Source organism: Limanda limanda, chromosome 16 (genome assembly GCF_963576545.1).
Source record: "Limanda limanda chromosome 16, fLimLim1.1, whole genome shotgun sequence".
NCBI classification, from domain to species: domain Eukaryota; kingdom Metazoa; phylum Chordata; class Actinopteri; order Pleuronectiformes; family Pleuronectidae; genus Limanda; species Limanda limanda.
This window is the reverse complement of record NC_083651.1, coordinates 12,137,812-12,161,413: the sequence shown is the minus strand read 5'-3', so window position 1 is coordinate 12,161,413 and position 23,602 is coordinate 12,137,812. Positions and strand designations below refer to the sequence as shown.

The 23,602-nt window shown below is 43.3% G+C and overlaps 1 protein-coding gene across 1 annotated transcript in view; it reads right to left on the bottom strand.

Annotated features, from left to right (window-relative positions):
- The window catches only part of il1rapl1a (interleukin 1 receptor accessory protein-like 1a), a 142,847-nt gene that overhangs the window by 54,489 nt on the left and 64,756 nt on the right, over window positions 1–23,602 (bottom strand). The gene's annotated exons all lie outside the window — the stretch shown is intronic.

The following is a 23,602-nucleotide window of genomic DNA, read 5'->3' as shown; positions in this document are numbered from 1 at the left end:
GACTCTTAATTGCTAGTAAGAGTAAACATGAATGGCTGTGTGTCTGTATCTGATTGTTAGCATGTCCAGGCTGAACCCTGCCTCTCACCCAATGTCAGCTTGAAGGGATGGATGGATGCATGGTTGGACAGATGATGGATGCATGGTTGTACAGATGGATGGATGGATGGGTGGATGGATTAATGGACGGACCGAATCCTGTTAGTTTTTTACCCTATGACTTCTAGAGACAGGTTACCAAAAAAAAAAAATCTGATTCTGATAATGTGTTGCCCTGTAATCACGAGAGTCGTTCTAAATAGTGCCTTCACCTCCAGGTTGGCCAGTGAGTGACATTCGTAGAAATTGATGGATACACTGCAATATATCCCTAGCTCCAGCTTCAGCGTCTTGCTCGGGATCAAACCACCAAGAAAAGTGGAGGATACATCAAGAGCATTTGACGTCGCAAAAAGGAAATTGTGCTTATATACTTTGATAAAGTTTGCTGAAAATGGATATAAACTCCAGCAAGTGTCTCTTAATTAGTATTTGATTTGACATGTATTATTGCAGGGGACCGGGCTGGTGTGCTTGTGGAGGCATACCGTTAGATCAGTGACTCAGTATAAAACTTTGATGTACACTACACGTATCCTCAGGGCAGTGGCATTGTGTATTCTCGGCAGCAAACTCGACTGAATTCATTTCAGGAGGTGACACAGAGTATCTCAGGAAACTTGATGCCATGACAGTGGGGCTGCATTCCTCTGCCTTGTGATGGCGCCCGTGTGTGAAGCTGCAGACATTGTGACGTATGGAGTGGAAAGTGATTGTGCTTATGTCTAATTGTGTGAAAATAGAGTAGGTTGTGTGTAACGTTAAAAATAATCCCGAGCATGGCTGAGTTTGTGTTCTCAAAGGCTAAGAGCGTTTGACACATGACAGTTGGTATGAAGTAACCTTCCTGCTGGGCTGTGAGGAGGTTTCAAGCGCTATTGAGGAGAGACTAAGTCAAGCCATGTACAGTATGTGTGTGCATACATGCCGAAGAGTATAAGCTTTGTGATCAGTCAGCCACAATCCCATTTATGCTTGGTGGCGGAAAAGCTCACTGGACTTTCCTGATGGATTATTCTGGTTGACTGACTGTGAGGAAACAGCAAATTAATGAATTAAGGATAGAGCTGGGCTACTTGGATCACTGGGCTTTTTCTGTTAGTCGTCTCATTAATGGAGGGGGTCGGTTCGGGGGGATTTGCAAGAAAGAAATATGCCGTTGGCAAATTGGAAACAAAGGTGAAACTAAGAACAAATCAAATGTATAAAATTATTCCCACGTGCTGCATGCGGGTGCGCAGGTACTCACTCGCTTATCGTACAGGCATACAAATGGGCACGACACAGTTACGGACATTCACACACATCCATCCAGGAACAACGAGCACATGCACGTGAAGACGTGAACAATGGGCCGCATTGTCCTTTGGTCTCAGGAAATTGGCTCCCAAACGTTTTCAGTATTTCACCAACAAAGGCAGTCGGGCACAGAGCAGAAAGGAAAAAATAGAAGGAGTCTCCAGCAAACACAAAGTCCTTGAGTCTCCCAAGACTGCTCAGCTGGACTAGAGAAGTCTCAGTTCCCCTCTACGGCTGGCGAACTCCTATATTGCACCGCAGGAGATCACCATATATTAACAGTGACCTTCTTCTGTACTGTTGTCACCTTTGAGTCAGTTTCATTACATTCGTGATGGTGCAATAACCATCCTGTATGATTCCCTTATAAAGTCACCTCTGAGTACACGGAATTCAATTCCAGCTCTGACCGTTTCCACCATGAGAGAGGCTGAGCAGGGAGCTGCATGGTGCCATCCAGAGTGAGGTAATAAAAGCAATTATATTCATCCTGAACCACATCACGCTTCCCCACTGTGCAACACTGTTGTGCTCTCCGAGACTTCTGCCTCTGGCACCACTGAAATACTTCAAACATCAAAGCAACAGGAGAGTGCGTTCCATCACCGCAAATATGTCCAGACAGGTTCCCGCATCACGGTCACACGCATCGTTAAATGGCTATCATGACCGTAAGTGAAACGACTGGCCTCTTTTGTCAAAGTGGGCTGTTAAGTTTTTCTGACAAAGCAGCTCTTTAAGAGGTCATGAAACATGGCGGCGATCGTGCTGTGCAAGTAAGGGTCCCCACTGCGAGGCCTCATAATCCATATCTTTGTAAACCTACATGAAAGAGGAAATAATAAGGCAAATCAGCTCCTCGCGGCACAGGTTGGCCGACTAATGGAAACAATTCATTACCTAATAAGTAGAATGAGAATACTTAAAGAAAGTGGAAGAATAACGTGAGAGTGATACAGAGATGGAGAAACCCACAGGGACAATGAGTCAATGAGGAGAAAATGTGTTATTGAAAGCTGGAGGTTCATCGTGATCCGACTTTCTCAGCGGGTGTGTGTTTGTACATGTGAGCATTTGTGTTTGTGTGTGTGGTCCAGGTATTACTCATGTTGTGGGGACCTAAATCTGTTACTTACTTGTCTTCCTTATGGGGACAAAACAAAATTTAAGGTGGATACATGTTTTAAGGTCAGGGTTAAGGTTTCAGTTAAGAATAAAGTCAAGGTTAGGTCTGTCTGTGTCCACAGATCTTGCACAGTTAATGCTTGATCCTATAAGCTGACTATTGTCCTGACGTCCGGTTTCCTGCCCTCACAAACCTCAACAGGCCGTTTCCTGTAACTCCACATCAATAAGTCAGAGAATCCTCTTGAGTCTGACTTCAAGTGGCTGCTGAAATCAAAGCCCAGGAAGTACGTACCTCCGCCGATGGAGTCAAACAGTGAAACCCCTGAAACAATGTAATTTGTCACATAAATAACCTGTATAAAGACACTTGATGATTAACAGCTTTCATAACCTCGCATCACGTGCCTGATTAAAAACTTGAGGGAGGTTTAAAGATTTAAGAAAATTGTATTCTGCTCAACCCACAATACAATAATCTATTATTCTCTTCTTAAAACGCTGCCTCATTAATTCTGTCTTCGTTTTGTTTTTTTCAGACTCTCGACGATGATGATATTTTATGCAGCTTGACAGAAGAACTCGCAGTGTATTAACAGCGAGAGCTTCAATTAAACAGTCAGGGAATGTGAAGAGTGTTTGAAATGAATGAGAAGCGGTTTTATGGGACTATTGTTTACACAACAGAGAGCGAGAGTCAGAGGTGTCCTCAGGATTTAATGGTCTCCCCTGTGCATCACAGTCGAGTGAGGAAAAATGAAAACGCTTGAACACAGACACGCGTGTACTGTGCAGTGAACACGAGAGCACGTGATCCATACTCAGATTCATGGGCTGTTTATAGAAAAAAATATATAGCGAGAATTTAATGACTGATATGAGGCAGGCATCGCTGAGATGAACAACATTGACTTTTTCTGTGGATTTAATTAAATGAAATGAAAGTGATTTGATAAAGCAGGTACAGAACTGATAAAATCAACAGTCGCTCTGTCTCTTCTGCTTCTCCACACACAAGCACACGCACACGCACACACACACACACACACACACACAGACACACACACACACACACACACACACACACACACATACACACACACACACTCACACACCACTCCATAGGGATCTGTGACACATATGTTGTGTTGCACTCTGTTACGTTACATTAAGAGATATGACTGTTTCAGCTCTACAGCAGCCAGATGCTCAACGCCAGGCGACTTGCACTTGGAGCAAAGCCCAACATTCACAAAGCGGAGTTCAAACTGGTTTTTTTTTCTTCTTCTTCGAATGCACCATACAGTTACGCAACAAAGACAACATAAGACCCAGCAGAACGCCACAGTGGGCGCAGGGTGGAATTATGCAAGTGAGGAAGCAAATCTGCATGTTCAAACCCCGTGCAAGTGAGCGCACTCATCCGAGTTGATTTGAATACTGGGGGAGAGGACGGGCAACAAGGTGTGAGAGAGACAAAGCGCACGCCGCATGATTGTGATCGTCTCAGTGTTACGTGCCCGGGAGGAAAGACAAAGTAACAGAGCATGTGACGATGTGTCCGCCCGTGATGTAAGTCAAGGTTCAGATGATTATGAATAAACAGGAGGCTAAACCACAGAAGGTCTGCCTGTGGGAACTTGGTTGGATAGGAAGTGGAAAGAAAGAAAGAAGAGAAAACAGGAGGAAGATGTAAGTACAGAAGAGGACACAAATAAAAGAGAAGGGCTGTGCCAGATTAAGACTTGTTGGTTCCTTATTGAACATATTTTGAACAGGTGTCCAATGTTAAAGCATCATCATGTTGAGCCAAGTCATCTCTCGAGAAAATGTTTGCTAACAATACAAACAAGATATTTGCCGAGATTAGATACTTACAAAATAGAATTAATTAGAAAAGAACAGAACAGAAAAGAACTGAAACCCCTTTTTACCTCCGCCAAGGAGGTTATGTTTTCACACCTGTCCATTTGTATGTTGGTTTGGTTTTAGGAAAGATTACACAATAACTTCAGAATGGATTTCCATGAAACTCGATGGAGGGTTGTGATATGGGTCAGGAGAGATTGGTTTGGATCCAAGCCGAAAGGCAAATGCAACATTTATTGTTTTTGTCCTTGATTTCCCAACGGACTACATGGACCTTTATGAAAAATAGAATTTGGGATGTTTAGGGGTCCGATATTTATGAGTGTTTGTAATTTGGTGCCAATCCAAATAGAAATCTGGATCTGGTCAATTTAAATGCGATTTCATAAGGGTACTGTTGACCTATGCACTCACCTACTGAATATATTTAAGCAAAATATGAAGCAAAAGACAGAGGATGATGTGACCAGGCAGCTTGGTTCGCGACATTCAAACTCACTCTGGGTCCTGCTCTGCAGCTCCATGAAGCATCAACATCAGACCAAACACGCTAACTTGCCGTTGTGGGCATTTTAACTATTGAGAGCGGCATAGAAACAAAGACTCTCTCTATATCATGATGGTGGAACAAAATATACAATGCAAAACACTGACTTACAATTACTTAAAAATAGACGAAAAAATAGAGTCGGACCACTGAGGGCGCTGTGACTGATGATTCTCATCTTTGACTCTTGTGTGGGTGCGGCTTAGCACCATCTGCTTTGTGGCTTCTCTGAGCACAACAGCTCACTCTTTTCATCCATCTCTGACTCTTAACCTCTCTCTCTGTGGCGCAGAGGGATATTTTCTTTTATTCTAATTCACTAAGAAGTGCGGCTCTCTCTCCCCCTTGTCATCTTTTCATCCTTTTTTTCCCCTCCTGTCCCCGAATTGGCCTCACAACACTGTATTTCTTTTGCACCTTTCAGTATATCCTGCCAATTCTTTTCTTAGCTCATTTTCCTCCAGACTCTGCACCCAACTTGTGCCTCTGCCTTTCCCTGGCAGCTTGTATGTGTGTGTGTGTGTGTGTCTATGCAGTGTATCCTGGACAATATCACTGTGAACTTTAATGTTCCCCAGTGGGCAGAGTGTACACTACACTGTTATTCCATTAGGGCTCAGCTCACAAACAGCGTGTACATGTTCAATAATGCAGGACAGTGCTTAACTTCAGCCAGTGTAAAAAGAGAAAGAAAATGGGATACGCCTTTGTTACCTGGTCTCGCACAAATGGATGCACACATATACACACACACACATACACGGGGAAATATATGCAAACATTTACACGCGCTTCTGTTGCGTTCACAGGCTGCTGATCCTTGCAAGCGTTCTCACAATCTTTCAGGCGAGGTGCAAAACACTGTCTCACACAGTACGCACTTTCCTGTCAGGCTCAGATAACAGAACCCAGCGGTGGAGCGGCGATAGAGAAGTAATTCCTGCTAAATAAAAGAATAAAACGTACAATAAACACGACGTGTGGAGCTCATGCAGAGATGCAGGCGTTGGGTGGGTGGGGGGGACTCAAAAAGGTTGACACAAGACATTAGACAGAGAAACGGTTTCAGATGAGACATTGACCGTCGACAGATCCAGCAGGAAGTCTTACAGAAGGCAACGGCCGAGGATTAGCTCTGCAATCAGTGCCAATCTCTGTGGGCAGTTCTGAGGGAAGCCCTTGTGGCTCCGTGTCCATTCTGTTACTCCGTCAGAGCAGCAGGACCAGGCTAACCCAGTCAACTGCAGGGGGGAGCCAAAGCAGGTGGATACACACCCAAGGGACAGGATTAACACAGGCCTGGCACATTACAATCAGCATGCACAGCGTATAATCCAACTGGAAGGTTGTGTGTATGCGTGTCTGCTTTATTTGCCTTGCTGTATACCAGCCTGGGGTCCATCCAGGTGTGCAAACACACTGGTAGAGAAGAGCAGAATACCTGGGGTGACACACACCGGGCTGAGATCTACATGGAGTAACTGAGGAGCAGATAGGCAGCCTGCAGGGTCACCACCTCACTACCATCTGCTTCAGCAGCTCCCTTTGACCCATCTCCACAGCAACATCGCAGCTCGCAGAATCCACTGTTTATCCTTAGCTCTGTACAGCATGATTAACGGACACGGTTACGCAGAGAACAAAGTCGATACAATAATTCCTCTGCACTCTGCAAGATAGAAATATGAGATTATTGAGTGTTTATCGAAGAAAACATGTTTTCTGTATGTAGATGACTGAAAACATAGGGGTCTTAGTTTGATATGTCATTATTATATGTACTAGCTCTGAATTGCACAACAACCATTTGTCAAAGGTTTATTATAAAAAGCAGAAATGTAATGTTCACTCAATTGAGATAATACGTCAATGTCTACCTTGGTTTAAAATAAAGAAACTGAAGCAGTACATAGAGATATAACTAATACTGCAATACATAACTATTTTTATTCTTTGAATTGGATACAAATGATAAACTGAAGGTGTTACATTGTACACTTATTACATTTTATCTGGAGATGGTGAACTATAGTCTGTTACATAGACTGGATATAAAGATGGACAATGTGTCTCCACTTCCTCCCACGATCCAGAAATAAAGCTAAAATACACTGGAGACAAAAAACGCTATCATGCGCATTTGGAGCCAGTCTGCACAGTAGTGATCAAAGATGGAGCTGAAGTAGCAAGGCCCTTTCTCAGCTGTCAATCATGTTGTACTTTGACTTTTTAGTTCGGTCCATGTCCCAACATCTAACATGGAGGAGGTATCATTCATGACCGATACTACAGCCAGCCACCAGGAGGCGATCAAGATGCTTAACATTCACTTTGTCATGTCACTCATTTTTACATGACAAATGGTTGTTTACTGTTGTTACAATATTTTAGTGCGACCTGCTTAGCCAGGTGTAATTTAAAAAGCGATTTTGATATAAACGACACATTTTTTCTGATTAAATAAAGATAAATTCCAAATTAAAACGAATGAAAGCGCATCAAGTCATCAACCACATAAACATGGCTTGTTATCTTCCTTTAATATTTCTCAATAGAATAGATTTGAGTCTTGGATCATATAAGCTGTGTCACAGGTTTCCAATCACATTAAATAAGGTGTCCTATAGTATTTCCTCTACTGTCTGTATTGATCTGTTGTCTGTGGAAGCTCTGAGCATGATCTAAATAAACGTTGTTTTTCTGGAGAAATTCCAAGTTTTGGACTCATCATTTAAATGATTAAAAAAATCTAATCAAGTGAACCCAGAGAATGTGTCATTATATAACCAGGCAGAACTGTTTGTCAGCAGGGCGGATTCTCACAGCCCACCAAATGATTTTTACATCTCCCTAAGAGCGGCTTAACTGTTAATTGGCACCATGTCGGTTCTTTTTTCGATAGGGCAGAAAATGGATTTTTGCTCAGATAACACAGGTGGTGATGGGAGACTAAGCTGATGAGGACATGTTGACATCAGGCACCTTTCATGGAGGGGAGGGGAGGCTGAGCGGCAGCGAGGAAAAGCAGTGAGACAACTCGCCCGCTGCCAGTTTCTTTTTGTTATGTCTATCAGCACAAAGCTGGAGCAGTACACCTCCATCCGAGAAACATCCAGAGATACTGCGTTGGAAACTAAGCCGAAAAAGTAAAAGAACACTGTTGATGGAATTTCTTTATAGGGTTTCTTACGTAAGATATTTGTCTTCTTTCTTTTCGTCCATTCGACTGCGGAGACTGTTTCAAACAGTCACTCCTACGCACTGAGAGGTGCTGGTTAAAGCAAAAACTGTTTTCAGTGAGTGCCTCAAGACTACATGTGTTTATTTTCAAGTGACAAAAACTTAAAGTGGCTAAATCGAAACGAAGCAGGAAGTCAGGTGATATTACAGAGCAAGCAAGAAAGTTGGTTTGATTCATGGGTCAGCCAAACATCAAACTTTAATACAGCAGACAAAAAAGCTTCTGTTACCTCAGCAAATACGTTATTTTAACCCAAACCACAAAATGTAACCAGTCTTCACGTGGTTCAACAAAGCTGAGCCATAGTTTCAATAGTCATCCAATAAAACTGCTTTATTTCAGAAGGCAAGAACGAGCAATAGCTTCCTGTTGATGGAGACATCCGATGAGAAAACCTCAATCTGCTCACTTACACCTCAAAGACAAATAGAGCTCACATGAGGATTGTGCATTTTTTGGCCAGAGAAGACAGAGGAGTGAAAAAGGCTTTATCTGTCCACCTAGAGAAAACCCACATTCAACAAAGGAGGTGGTCTGTAGGCGAATTCAAAGTGTCCGCATTCGCTAGACTCTTGGGTCCGCTATCGTCCCCTATCGTCATCCCATGTCCGCTCTAGTGAATGCACCAGCGACCAGCGTGTGTAAGACAACAACTCTCAACATTTACAACCCACAGGGGTTTGAATGCCTGAAATTTCCCATTATTCAGTGGAAAATAAAGCTGCTTCTGGGATGAGAGTGACGACATCTACAAGAAACACGAGAAAGTCCAGTTGTCTATGTGCACACATGTACAACTCCTGAAGAGGCCTTGACCTGGATGCTTGAGAATCTTCACAGATCATAGAGAAACACCATCATTTGTTTTTGAAAATTAAAAACATATTGGAGGTTAACACCCTCCAATATAAAAAAAAAAAATGTTGGGCTAAAGACAAACACACACTGTCCCCCGTCATGCGTGTCGAGCCTTTGCCAAATTGTAATTAGAGAGTCAGTCTGATGGGAGATCATAAGCACAAGACACAGGGACAGTCAATAAATACACAAACCTATACCAAACGGACACACAATTTCACACACACAAACATACGAAGGCCTAAAATAGACACATGGCATAGAAACGGTGAACCAACGCACTCTTACTGGAGACCAGCGATCATGACACTACTGATGGTCTAAACTGGCTCTAAGCTACGATTTACCAGATGACTCAAATGAAGCCAGTCACATAAGACGGTGCCAGAGTGAGATCTGCAAATCATGTGTTTGTTGGCTTCCCCTTATTCCAAAAGCCTAACGATGCTCTTCTCTCCCAGCCTCCTAAGACAGATGGAGATCATTAGCTTCTCTCACTCCCCCTTCTCTCTCGGTCTCCCTCTCTCCCTCCCTCCTTCTTCGCTCTCTTCGATCTGTCATGTCTCAACCATAGGCGCATTTTGTCTCGCCTTTCCACTCATCTCATCCGCTGTTTTGCCCCTCGCTCCTTGTCTCTGTCCATTTTCCTCTACACAGATTTATATCTCATGGTTTCTAACTCCAGAGGAAGCTTACAACTTTAACAAGTGCTTCATCACTCTTGTCAGAAGTAGTTATAGGAGTCATGACACACACTTCCCCAGACAGGAGGAATTGATGAGCAGCCATTAGACTCTGCTGATCCTCAAGTGAACGGCAAGGCCTCCATCACCGCAATCCCGTGACACGTGTCAGATGCACCGGTTCTTTACAGACATGCACCGAGGGAGGTTCAAATTTAATTTCGATGATGAACTTCTTAACTGCAGTTGCCAAAGAATCTGCCAAAATGTTCAGAAAGGAAATCCCCCAGTAAATTGCAAACGCCAGAGGCATGTAGAATCTGTTATCTTTTAATTAATCTCAATCAGCGATGGCATTGTTATGAGGCACGTGGCTGGATAAACACCACACAGTGGGGTGTGATGGAGCTTTTTGTTGGCTCTGGAACAGCTTTTACTGCTTCCAGTAGTTTCATAAAAAGTGTAAAAGAGCTTCTACTGTCACGACTACACTCCTGATGCCCTGGACTGAATCCATCACTTTGTTCCTCCGCAGCCCCGACTCCGAAATTCTCATTCAAGCCTTTTTCAGACATCAACTTGGATTGGAGTATGTCCACACAATTGGGTACGGATATTTTACGGAGATTGCTTTTCAAATGTGAAGAATGCGGCAGGATGTTGTCCGAGTCAGATGAGTTCAGGAACACAGGAAGTTGTCCGGAGTGTTCAGGTGAAGGGTGGCATGTGGGACATATCTTTTTTTGAACAGTACATCACCACTCTACATGAATGGCAACTCTTTTTCCTCCTAAGATATATGAATTGGCATATTGGACATCCTCCTGTTGTATTCTAAACTGGGCTGCACTCAGAAATTAACCTGAGTTTGTACTCATGGGCTGGCAGGAAAATGTATTCAGACATTTGCCTTCTCGCTAATGGCCCCTACGAATAATTACAAGAGATTATCTGGAGTACAGTGCACGTCTGAAATATTTGTTATGTGTTTTCAAAAGGTTCCTTTTCTGGTCAAATTGAGGTGAGGGAGAAAAGTAGTGAATAATAAATGCTTACATTTCCTCTAAGTGTGGCAATGTCTTATCTTTAAAAACAACAGTTCCTCTTAAAAGTACACTATCTTTGAGATGGAAAAAAAACACACCCATTTCAAACCATAAAAAAGTAATTTGATTAAAGCTGGTCAAACTGATTTTAGTATGCCTGAGTGGTTCTAAGGAAAATGATGATTATCGTTCTCGTGCTGACCTGAGGTTACTGCTGTGTGCAGTGGAAGGGAAAGAACATCTGTCACATGCAGCCACTTGCTGTGTCAGAGGAGTGAGGTACAGGATCGTTGTTCTAGGCCTTTAAATTGTTGTACTTTTAGGGTAATTGTCGACACTCCATGGTTTTACAGCTTTGGATTATGCCATTTGTTAGGCTGCAAGTATACACCTTCATGTTCAGATGTGTGCGTACTAGCAAAAGCTGCCATTTTAACAGTATGAAAGTAATTGGAAGCTGAATAGTGGATCCAGTTAAATACTCTAATAACAGCACTTCAAGGTCAGGCTTTAGTATTTGGCTACAACAGCGATGCATTAGCGGTAATGAAGTTTCTTTCTTTCTTTCAGTGCATAAGGTGATCTCCAGTATGGGCTAAAATGGCTTCCTGGAAGTATTTACTCCGGGAAATGCTGTATTCACGTTAAATACTGGATTGTTATTTGTGGTATTCAGGCCTACAGCCTCCACATTACAAGTCCTGCTCCACTTGACATTTCAGCCACTGTAACAGCTGTATGCAAATGTAGGCCTCCGCATGAATGAGTCCACGTGCGTACAAGAAAAACAAGGGTATACATGCTCCAGAGTCAACCAGCTGCAACCCTTCTTGTCAATGTTTTACATTGAATCATAAGATAATAAAAGTAGCTGATTGAGAGCTTTGACCTCCGGGGGTGGGGGCTGGGGGTTGGTCGAGGTTAAACGGGTGCAGGCTCTGGGCTCTCTTTCTCTGCTTTTAAAAGCCTGACATGCAGGATGCCTGACCCTCTCTGACCACAAATCAACCAGCAATTACAAGCCTTACGGAAACCCACACAAATACACACACGCACACATACACCCACACTACAACACCACTTTCTGACCAGTGCTGCTACATGCACCACACTTATAATGGCAAAGGCAGTGAGGAGGCAAGCGTGTAATAGCAGGAAAAGTAGTACAAGGCAAGGATGTCAAGTAAAATGAAAACAAAAAGAGAGGAAAAGGATGAGATGTGAGCAAAGGAAAGTCCTTTCTGTATATAGAGTTATTCATCTGGCCAAGTAGTATGTGTCACCTTGGTAACATATGTTTTTTGGTCCTATCAGTGTTCGTATGAAAACCCCCAATAATACAGTGCAAGTCATTCCTCTGATGTTTCATTCAGTCAATGGAGCTGACTGGGATATCGTCCATGAAAAAAAACAAATAAGTGGACTAAGTGATTTATATTGCTCCACTCAAACTCATTCATCAGCAAGAAAAAGCACTGGAGACCTAAGGTCTGAGTGGCAGTCATGTTGGGCTGTTTTATTCTATGGTGGCCTGTTCGCTGGCGTCTCATAAATAAGGAAACCCCTAGAGGGCTGGAAAGCCCTCCTAAGACGCTGCTTTGTTTCAAGACAAAGCCCCTTTTTATTTCACCTGGAATAACTTGTCACAACACGGCTGAACTCAATGTGCCAGCCCATCAATTTCCATGGCAACAGGGATGATGGCATTGGCAAATGTAGAGTGTGGTGGGCAGTCTCCATGGAGGTGGATATTCACTTGTGATTCACTGGAAGCAAAATACGCTTTTTTTTTATCTAGATGCAAAAACTGATATTATAAAATCACTATGGAAAACTCTTATGGTTTATACATGAGCATATGACTACTGTAAATAGAAACATAAAACATTTGTATCAAGTTTGAGTTTATCTACTAATCTAGTGAAGTGGCCCTAAACACAGTATTGGGACAGGATGGATTTCCATATTAGAGGAGGGGATGTGGAAAAGGAGACGAGAGGAGAGAAAGAGGAGATGTAGGCAAGGGCGGGGAGAGGCGAGGTAGAGGAAAGGATGAAGAGAGGAGGAGGAAAGGAAGAGAAGAGGCGAGGATGAAGAGAGGAGGAGGGGGAGGAGGAAGATGAAGAGGAAGAAGGAGAGAAGAGGAGATGAAGATCACAAGGGTAGAAGTGAGTAGAGGAAGAGAAAAGGAAGAGTAAATGAAGAGTTGGTGAGTCAAGGAAGAGGAGTAAGAGAAGAGGGAAACAGGAGAGGTGATGATGAGGAAGAGGAGGGGATGGTAGGAGGGAATGGGAAGGAGGAACAGCAAGAGAAGATGAGAGGAAAAGGGAAGAGAGGAGACGAAGTAACGAGACAAGGATGAGGAGGATTTAGAGAAGAGGAAAGAGCCAGAGGAGAGGAGCAGAGAATTAAGATGGGAGAGGAGAGGATGAGGAGAGAGAGGAAGAGGAGAGAATGGGGAGAGGGAGAGGAAGAGGAGAGGAGGAGGAGAGGAGCACCTGGCAGCCACGTCTTTCTGCCAGTGGTAACAGCCATCTTAACATCCTTCTACGCAATCATAATTCATACAAAGCCATGTGTGAAATGGGGGGTCACAGAAAACAAATTGTCCAGCTCGGATAAAAGGGAATAAAACAGGCAGCCACTCTGTGCAGTTAGGTCTCTGAGAGGAAGCACAATCAGCAGTTTACTTTTGCACTCTGTAAGAGCGAGGAGACTAGAAAGGATGTAAAGATGTGGATATGCGTTATTTGCATTTGGAATGCAGCCACCTGTGAGCTTCAAAGCGTTTCAGCAGGGGGAGACACTGAGGGTTTGACAGTAATGACTAATCACGGACAAGGGATACAAAGTGGGCCTCTTCACAGGCCGCCTTTGATGCAGGTGAATCCCATCCTAAACATACTTATTAGCAGGAGAGGGGGTGGAGAGCGAGGGAGGACGGGTTGAAAAGAAGGAAATTTGTTCCGCCCGTTAACTGGCATGTTTGGGTGCTCTAGAACAGAAGGCTGGCATAATGAATTTTGGCGTGCAAGCGGCTGTTAATGAAATAAAGAGCCCCACCCTGGAAAGAGGTATGAATAGGTTAAGCATGCGTGAAAAAAATGAATAAAAAAGAGACGGACGAGGAGAGTGCGGAAAAAGTTAGAGAAGCGTGGAGAGAGGAAGAGATTCAGGCTTTACAGCAGAGAGCAAATGTTTACAGAGAGGAGGAAAGAGTTTATTGATGTTTTCAATATATGAGCAGGGAATTGTAAATGCTCCTGTGTGAAATGTTGTGAAAAAACATTGCTTCAATAAGATTTGGGTGTATTGGTGGCTTGTCTCTACTAGGCTGCTGCTGATGCTGCACATTAGATGGTAATCGGACAGATTTCGGGTCAGATTCAGCAGATTTGAGCCTGATCTGAGAGGACTATTAAATCATCCTGCAGTTTGAGGGTTTACAGACAAACTCTTAATGTCGCCGGCTGAATCGTTGATATATAAATTAGAAATTCGGAAGTGTATAAATCGGGACAAAAAGACATTTCTAGTCATGTTGATTGGATGTTACTTGTGTCTGTTTGATATCTTTTGTGTTTTCTACAGCATGAGATATTGAACTGCCAACAAAACCCAAATACTTAAAAAGGAAAAAGCGGTATCAGTGGTCGCTGTGCTCATGATTGAAGTCGTTTCCAGAAAAGGAAACATGCCAGATGAGTTTGTTTTTTGTGTTTCAACAGAAACCCAGAACACATAAGGAATTTAGAACTTGACCCCATTGCAGATAAAGTTTCAACTTTCAAGTGGAACTTTCTAAAAACTACTTCTTTTCCCCAAGATAAGAATAATAAGCTGCAAAGATAAGGGCTTGATTTATTAACCAATGCTTTTTTTGGCTGAAATGACAGAAAAAGATCTCGTCAAGCCTCATCCATCTCGATTTCTATCGGGGGTTGCCGAACATTTAAGCCAAGCTCACATTTAGTTTGAGCTGCTTTAAGATATTGTAGATACACCACATTATTGACAAAGGTGTGAGAGTCTCTATGAAAGAGACGTACAGTCTGTTCTCAGTAGACCAGGTTGTGGATGAGACTCTAATGTGATTTCTAAAGCCTCTGAAGATGTGTGTCCCCACCCGCTCTACACGAGTTGCCTAATTGAGTGTTAATTTGGTGCTAATTATGTAACATGCTATCCCAGTGAGACGCCCCAGATGCCACAAAATGAAGGCGCTTGGAGGAGTGTGCAGAAACGCAAAGCAAAGCATTTAGGGAGACAGTATGTGTCTCTGTGTCTCACAGTCTGCATCTGCTGCCTGAACGAGTCACAGTGCGGAAAGAAAATTAAATAAGACAAAGACAACCTAAATTAAGAAGCATTCAATCAAGTCAGGACAAACGATGAAAAGTCGGCACCTTACATAAATAAGGCCATCCTCACACAAACCACAGATATCCATCTCTACAAGCAAGCCTCGTTGAATGAATCATTCAGCAAACATTACCCAGTGAAAGTTCAGCACCTGCATTAAAAATTGAACGTTTCTTTTACAGTCAAAGTTTTAGAGACTGAAGCTGGGCTGTGTCTTCGCAGGCAGTGAGCGGTTGGACCGGCGAGAGTGCAGTGGCACAGATGCTCTCTTCTACCCCTGCTATGTTCTGCAGCATAGATAAAATGATTATCAAGAAGACTGCCCTCTTTAATTTATTTATCATAGAGCCTCATACAACATGCACGTCTTCTTGTTCCTGTACTAATGATACAAGTCTTCAAAACTGGGAAACACATTTTTCCTTTACAATAAAAATACAACAGTGATAGAACTTTTTGAGGTGAGAATTTGTTAATTGTTAAGAATACATCTGTGTGATTCGGCCTGGCACAGGGACAACCTGCTGCTTTTGCCTCTTTCTTTACATTATAACAACCTCGTCCACAAAGTGTGCGTTTCTTGACGTCAGAAACGCTGACGTCAACTAATCATCGAAGTATGAGGGTCGTGAGGGATACATTGTTTGAAACAGACGTATCTCTTGTAAAGGCAGCATAAATGAGCCTTTACTCAGCCGTAATTGTTCTTTATTTCCAGCTGTGGGTCGATACCCATTTGGTGCGGCAGGGAGGATTTTCAATACGGGATGTGTTAGGTTGTGTTTAGCTGATAAACTACACTGCCCATGTTAATTTGACCCATGGGAACGATGTAGCCAATTCATGGGTTGTAATAGATTGACAGCAAAGCATGTCAATAGAAGACGGGCACCACTTATTATTGTTTTCATGAAGATACATACACTGTTGGTTAGTTGGTATTTTAATCAGATTTATTAAGAAAAGAAAAACTATAGACTATTTCTAGCCCTGTCATTTCAAGAAAGCATCTTCTCTTCTCTCTGTGACAGCTAAATCTTAGCTGGAAGGAGCACTGATCCAGGACTCTCTCATGGCTTTGAAGTAAAAACCAAGTGAAGCCAACGTTTAGCGTGTAAAAATTCAGCATATTAAAATACAACAACACTAGGTACAGGGTTTCCCCCAGAAAACTTGCTAAGCCTGGTGGTAGGGCTGCTAGAAGGCACCCGCGGGGGGGGGGGGGGGGGGGGGGTGAGTCGGATTTTGAGCTGGACACCATTGTTTCTTATACTCTAAACATGTTGCACTTTGTTTAATATGCACACCTAACTTTTTTATTTTGATAAGGGGTTAAATAGATACTTTGATATCTTTTTGAGTTGCACTGATGACTTAACTTATAAGCCCTCTTTTTTATTTATTTTTATCACGTTGGAGTTGCTAGTTTAAACCTACAGTTTTGCACTTTAATATTTGAGCCTTTGTTTACATTTTGTTTTGTGCTGCATTAACATAGCAGTCAGGCCTCTTATTTCAGAAACAATGAACCGTAACAGTTTGGTTACCAATAAAAGGTAAGCCTACTACTTCTTTGCTTTCAGCTAGCTACTCAAACAGACAAGCAACAAAATAACAAACAAACAAAATACACAGGCAAGTGTCGGCCTACTTTGAAATAAATTAAATACAGAACTTTGTAGGGCTATTTGAGTCCTCCTCATATTTGTGGAAAATGTATGAAATAAGAAGTACCCTATTTTTAAATAAATAAAACCAAATAGCTGCAGCCTAATAGTGTAACGGACTAGGTTTATGTTTATGTTTGGTTTTGACTTATGTTCAGTAAAACACTGTGTTGAAGGAGCGTTCTGATGTCTGACGGTCAGTGAAGGTGACGTATGTTCAGTAAAACACTGTGTTGAAGGAGCGTTCTGATGTCCGAGGGTCAGTGAATGGGTCTGGGTGGGACATGTGACTGTTTGGACCAATAGGATGGTTGCTTGGGGATCGGGGCCATGTCTGTGATCGGGGCTTAATGAGGAAGTGAAGTGTTGTTGATGTGCGCGAGTGACGGATTTTTTTGTTTTTTTTAAATAATCGACGCTTAGCCTGGGGGGGGGGGGGGAGCCTGGCGGCCCGCCAGGCCTATACAGCACTGGGGGAAACCCTGAGGTAGATTAAAAAAATACAGTTTTGGCAGGATCGCCAAAGACCTTTAACATGTCACAGCGAGGGCTGTATTCCATTTATTTTCAGGGTCCTGATGTTCGCTATTGTTCATGTTAGATCACTGTCATCATGCATGGATGACTGGGACACATGGATAGAACAAAGCCATTGTAAATGTTACTGTTAACTCCTGGGCTTTTCCTGCTATAACAAGTCAAAATGTCCGCTGTGAAAAAGGCCTATTGTTACTGATATGGGAGCATTTATTTCTGTGATATATTTTTTTTCCTCTGATAGATCCCCTTGTCTCCTGCCATTCCTGCAGCAATGGCAGGGGATATGACCATAGTTAGTTCAACACCAGCAGCATTCAGCAATCCCCAATTCGGCGCTGAGCCTTCTCTGCATTCACTAATAGATTTCCTATTCTTGTCTAATTAAAAAGAGAAGCCTTTTTCCCATGAAAGGCTCCCAGAGCTATATTGTGGGGTGGAGAGGTCGCTGGGAATCCATCAGACGTGATGCAGTTAATCAGCATAAAGCCTGCTCCACTGCACCGCTAAACAACAACTGCAGGAATGGACCCAACCCTCACACTGCGCCACACTGGGATTCAAAACCATGCGGACAGAGAAGGGAAATACATTATCAACCAAAAAATACATCTGTATAATACGGTATTTCTATAGATTTGGTCTCCGCTAGTTTCACTCATCTCGCTAAAGTGGGTAATTAGAGGGCATTTAAAAATAACCACAGAGACAGTGCGAGAGAGAGCAATATGGAGAGAGAGAGCAAGGTAATGGGGTTTGTGGGAGAGAATATAAAGAAAATGAGAGGACAGGGAAACGGCCCTCGCCCACAGTAATTACCTGTCTCTACCTCCTATCTTTTTGAGCGACAACAAAAGAAGTTAGGAGAGAGGAGTGGTGACAGGCGAGAAGGAAGGAGACAAATCTAAAGGGCGGCACAGGGAAGAGTGGAAGAGGAGAAGAGACATATTTCATATTACAAAACACATTTCCTACTGTTGAGCATCTGACTACATACACATTTGAGTGTGTGATATCTGCAAAGTGAATGCAGCAATCAGAGACATTTATCAGAATGATCTTCCAACACTAACAGCCTATGTACTCTTACAGCCACCGGTGTTTTGCAGGTTGTGTACACCCCATTAGAAAATATGATCCATCCAAAAGGACAATTCATAATACAAAAAAACCCCAACAACTTAGAAATACAGAAAATTGGCAATTATTTTTTCACAGTCAAGGTGAGGTTGATCCCTTTTTCGTTGAAAGAAAAAGTTAAGAATAAGTGTTTGTGAGGATTTGGTCGCAATTATGAAAAAAAGCCAATCTCCTGCATCATGAAAGCTGGAAACCTGCCACCGGATGAGTGGCCAAGACGTACATGGATAGAGTTAGGATGCTTCGGAGTTTGGTTGCCGATCAAAAAAATTCATGTTCTAACAGAGACAATGTTACACAGGCAAGTTTTGGGTTGAGCAGGCAAAATAGCTAATGAGGTGAAACCGCATCCAGAAGGAGAATTTGTGTAGAGGGGCCTTGTTGCCACTGCTAAGCTGCTTTAGCAGTCTTTTGAAAAGATTACAATTAAGATACATTTATTTGTCCCAAACACATGCACAGACATGCACAAGCACACTCATGCAAGGAGGGAAATTTAACCTCTGCTTTTAACCCATCTGGTGCAGGACACACACAGAGCAGTGGGCGCCCGGGGAGCAGATGTTGGGGGAGTATAGGTGCCTTGCTCAGGGGCACTAGACAGAGTAGGGAGAATCCTCTTGGATTTTTGGACAGATCAATCCAGGTTCGTCTTTTAGTTGTTTCTCCGTGGAGTAGAACCAGAGACGAACCAGAGACCTTTTCTGCCCACAGTTCAAGTTTCTGCCGCTAGTCCACCGCCTCTCCCTAGTCCACCGCCTCCACCGACAATTGAAAAGTACAATTATCACTTTGTCAAGAAGAACCATTGCAGAGTGGATTACTGCTACAACACAGAAATCCAGGTTTTCTCTTTGGCTTTTCAGCCATTTTAGCATCATCACCGCTACCATCTGACATCACACTCTAGGGTTAAAGAAAAACACCTCCTGCCATCACATTAGAGAGATTAGTGTGATTGCTGTAATGACCTGATCACTGCTAAGCCGAAAAAAAATGTAAAATTGGTGCCGCAGCCATCATCTCATCTGGTCGACGACCTGATTTTAGAGAAACCATCTTTTCTGTGGCTAAGAGAAGAGATTGGACTTTAAACCTATGTGTCTGCAACTGGCTCCAGGGAGGAACAGGTTGAAGAGAAACTCAACCATTGATTTGCACTTATCACAGCTGGGCAGGCACGCATGGATGTGTACACACAGCACGCACACACACACACACACACAGGCATGAACATACAGATGGACAGCTGCAGTGATGTACACAACCATGCACTAAAACAAGTATGCACACACACACACACACACACACACACTGTAGATGCTGACACTGACTTCCCGGACAGCCTCTCTAACTATGCATGGCTGCCAGAGGAGGAGAGCGAGAGACAGAGCAGGAGAAGCTGCAATGCTGCTGTAAAGACATCATTTCCATTGTGAACCAGAGAAAGTGATGGCAACACAAAATGGTAATGACAGTTAAGGTGTTTAGTCACGGACTCACTGGAAGGAACTGAAAAAAAAAATCCCCCTTATTTTGACATGACTGACATTCTCGGAGGCAACGCTGCTGGGCCCAAAATAACTATGATGTAGAGGGACATGCAGACTGGATATTATTCAGTGCCGCTGAGGTGAGTGGGCAGGACAGACCAAATACAAATGCGTGCACACACAAACACATGCGCACAAAGGCTCTTCTTCTGCGGGTAGTATTAACGGAGTTCTCCTTGTGCCTCCATCCCAGGTCTCACAGGCACTGGCTGCACACTTCATGTATGATTAAGAGTACGGAGAGACGTGGAGAGGGCAAGGGTTGCTTCAATCTTATGAAGCTCCAAGATTACAGGGAATTGGTGTGTAACACAGAGACAGGAGGAGAAGGAAAAAATAGTAGTGAGAGAGGTATGATGTCAGAAGTTTGAAGTTGTTTATTTTTGGTTTGTACGGCGCTGAGAAACCCACCAGAAAATTCCCATATTTCCTGTTCTCCACACTTCATGTCTAACATGTTGCATTCACCTTCTGTGGGTGCACACATGCATGAACCTGTATGCAAATACAGCCACAGACGCTCACACACACCTATTGTAGTCCTTCATTAATTTGGACACTTCAGGGTTTGCTGGAGAGCGTGTCTATTACTGCTTTGTGGCTGAGATCAAACGTGTGACAATCTCTGTATTTTCTGTCCCCGTCCCCCGTGGTTGTTAATGGTCACCTTCCTATCTTTTAATTGGAGGGAGGTCTTTTTTTTTTTTTAGAGTGTTCTTTTCTTAAGGACACTGTATAATGAGATGGTTAGTTAGTACCCTCTTATTGACCTTCAGCCTTTTCATATCCTTGTATAACCTTTTCATAACCGCACAGCAGCTGGCAACGCTCTGGCTATAACAGAACTGGGAGCAAACTTCTTCTGTCGAGCCAGCGCCTGAACACACCCGAAATTAGCTGGTGCCTTTTGGGGGTGGGGTGACGGGGTGGTGGGTGTGAGAGAAGGGGAAGAAAGGAAGGGAAGGGAAAGGCAAATGTCTGAAGGGAGAAGTGAGTCAGGACATAAGGGCCCAATTACAATTAGATTGCCGGCAAGTAGAAGGGGGATTACAGCAGGATCAGAATAACAAAGGCCATAACGTGATCAGTTTTAAAAATGGCCAACAATGTATTGTAACTTCATTAGTGAGCCCATATGGGGGGGGCGAGAATGAGAGAAAACCCCATTAATGTGAGTACAAGGTGTTGTACTGTAAGTAACACGCTCAATCACGAGAACATCTCCGCCAGATGTTCACTTTAAACTTCACACTACGGTCATTAGCTCTGCTGCAGCTACTGCTGTGTTCACAATGAGGCGACAGGAACCTGCTCACCTCACATTAAGGTGAAAAAAAAAGAAAACGACAGCAACTCACATGTAGGATTTCAACCTTCTCTGTACCTTTATCCTGGACTTTGTATTATAGTCACATAGACTGTAAGTAAAGTTGGACGATATGTCTCCACTTCCTCCCACTGCACAGAAATAAAGCTGTAATATCTCAGATATGAATGTGACAGGGCCTCAACCTCTGCCGAGCCGCAGTGTGTCTCTCTCCCCCTCCCTCTGTGTGTGTGTGTGTGTGTGTGTGTGTGTGTGTGTGTGTGTGTGTGTGTGTGTGTGTGTGTGTGTTGATTACAGCAGAGAGATGTGAAGGAGTCAGGCCACCAGCTGCCAGTCATCACCATCAGCCTCTTCAGCTACAAATACCTGGATCCTCCCACAACACTCAGATCACAGACTCAGTTCAGTCAGCCGTGTTTGTAGCACCTTGTTTTGCCAGTCAGTATTCTGTGTTTCTCTCTATTCCTCTGCCTCTGTCCATTGCTCGCTCCTGCTTCATCGCAGGAGTCCAACCACCACCCTGAACTCTCCTGTATCGCTTTGGACCAGACCTAAGCTCTGCCTCGTCATCACCATCAAGCCCTCTTGATCTCCTCTGCTCTGGATCCTCCCTCAGATCGGCTTCCTCCTCCACCCAGCTCTATCCCCGTCTCAGTCTGTGTGATCTGCTCTTGGGTTCACTAGCCAGCCATAAAAGTGTGTCGCCATCTTGGAGCTGCGTTGAGCAAAATCCCGTCAATGCACACACTCGACCAATCATGGGTGAGTCTCAGCCGTCAATCCTGATGTTTTTCCCTCATCAAATAACAAATTAGAACAGGAAAACTCTTGAAAGAACATCAGTGTGATAAGAAAACCAAATATCACAGAAACCACATTTTACGTTTGAGATTTGGTCCACGTCCAATTCGTTAACATGGAGTAGGCATGAATTATGATGCATACTGCAGCCGGCCACCAGGTGGAGAGTTTTGGGGGCCTGTCAAGTCGTCCATCGTTATATAAAGTAAGGGACTGGATACAATTGAAAGCAGTTTTACAGACACTTCTGGATAATGCATGTTGAGGCAATAGGCTGCACACAGCGAAGGCGAGAGAGGGAAAGAAACACTCGCACTCTTAGAGAGAAGGTGTCGATTTCCTGCCTTGTTTCAGCAGGCTTGTATGAGCACCTACTAGGGTGTAGAAAAAATTTGAGTGTAGGAGAAACTCCAACTTTGCTTTAAGGCACAACATTGCACAGAAACTCACATGTAGGCTTTGAACTTCATGTGTAGCGTTCTCCCAGCGAACAGTTCAAAGGGACCTTATCTTTCAGAGCAGGAGCAGGATGTAAAATTGAGGCAAAATTGCAGCTTACAGAATCTGCTCGAACATGCGTGTTGAGGTAATAAGCTACATACTGTACTCAGAGGGAGAGAGAGAGATCCGGCCTCTCCAGAGACAAAGGATTGGAGGCGAATTGATGCCCCAACACGGCTGATTTCCGTCAGCAGGAGAATACATGACCACAGTGTTTTGTTTTTCTTTTCAGCGCGTTGGATTTACTTGCACCAGTGAGGGGTGGGCTTACACCTGCCGTGTTTCAGCAGGTTTCCAGGGGCAGTGCTTAAGAAAATGTCCGTCAAGGTAACTTGGCAAACAGAATGCTTTAACAAAAAACAAAGCTATTCTGGTCAAAATACAGAAACATTCAATGATTGCGAGGGAAGCCATTATACTGGGAATTTAATTACTTCCTTTCACCATTTAATATCAAGTTCAAATTCAATCTCAGGCTTACTCTCACTCAAAATGAATTTCCAAGTGGTCCATCCTTTGATTAAATTCTGGGTATTTGAAGGAGATGGCATTCTTGTAAAATCGACTGGGTTTTTAAAAATGAGAAAGATGTCAAAAACAATCAAAAATCTAGGGCTGAATGTTGAAAGGAAGAGTTAAATGTTTAGGGTAACGATGTTTCCTCACCTGTCAAGAGTCAGATGATAAGATACCACTGTCACATCTGTATGTTAAACCAGGAAGCTGGGTGGCACAGTGGTTTTCACTGTTCCCTCACAGTAATAATGCTCCCGTTTCAAATCCTGCATGTTCTCCCCATGTCTGCGTGGGTTTTTGTACAGCTTCCTCTTCAAGACATGCAGATTGGTGTTAGGTTAATTGAAGACTCTAAACTGACAGTAAGTGTGAATGTGAGATGAATGGTTATTTGTCTCTGTATGTCGGCCCTGTGGTACACCGGGGACCTC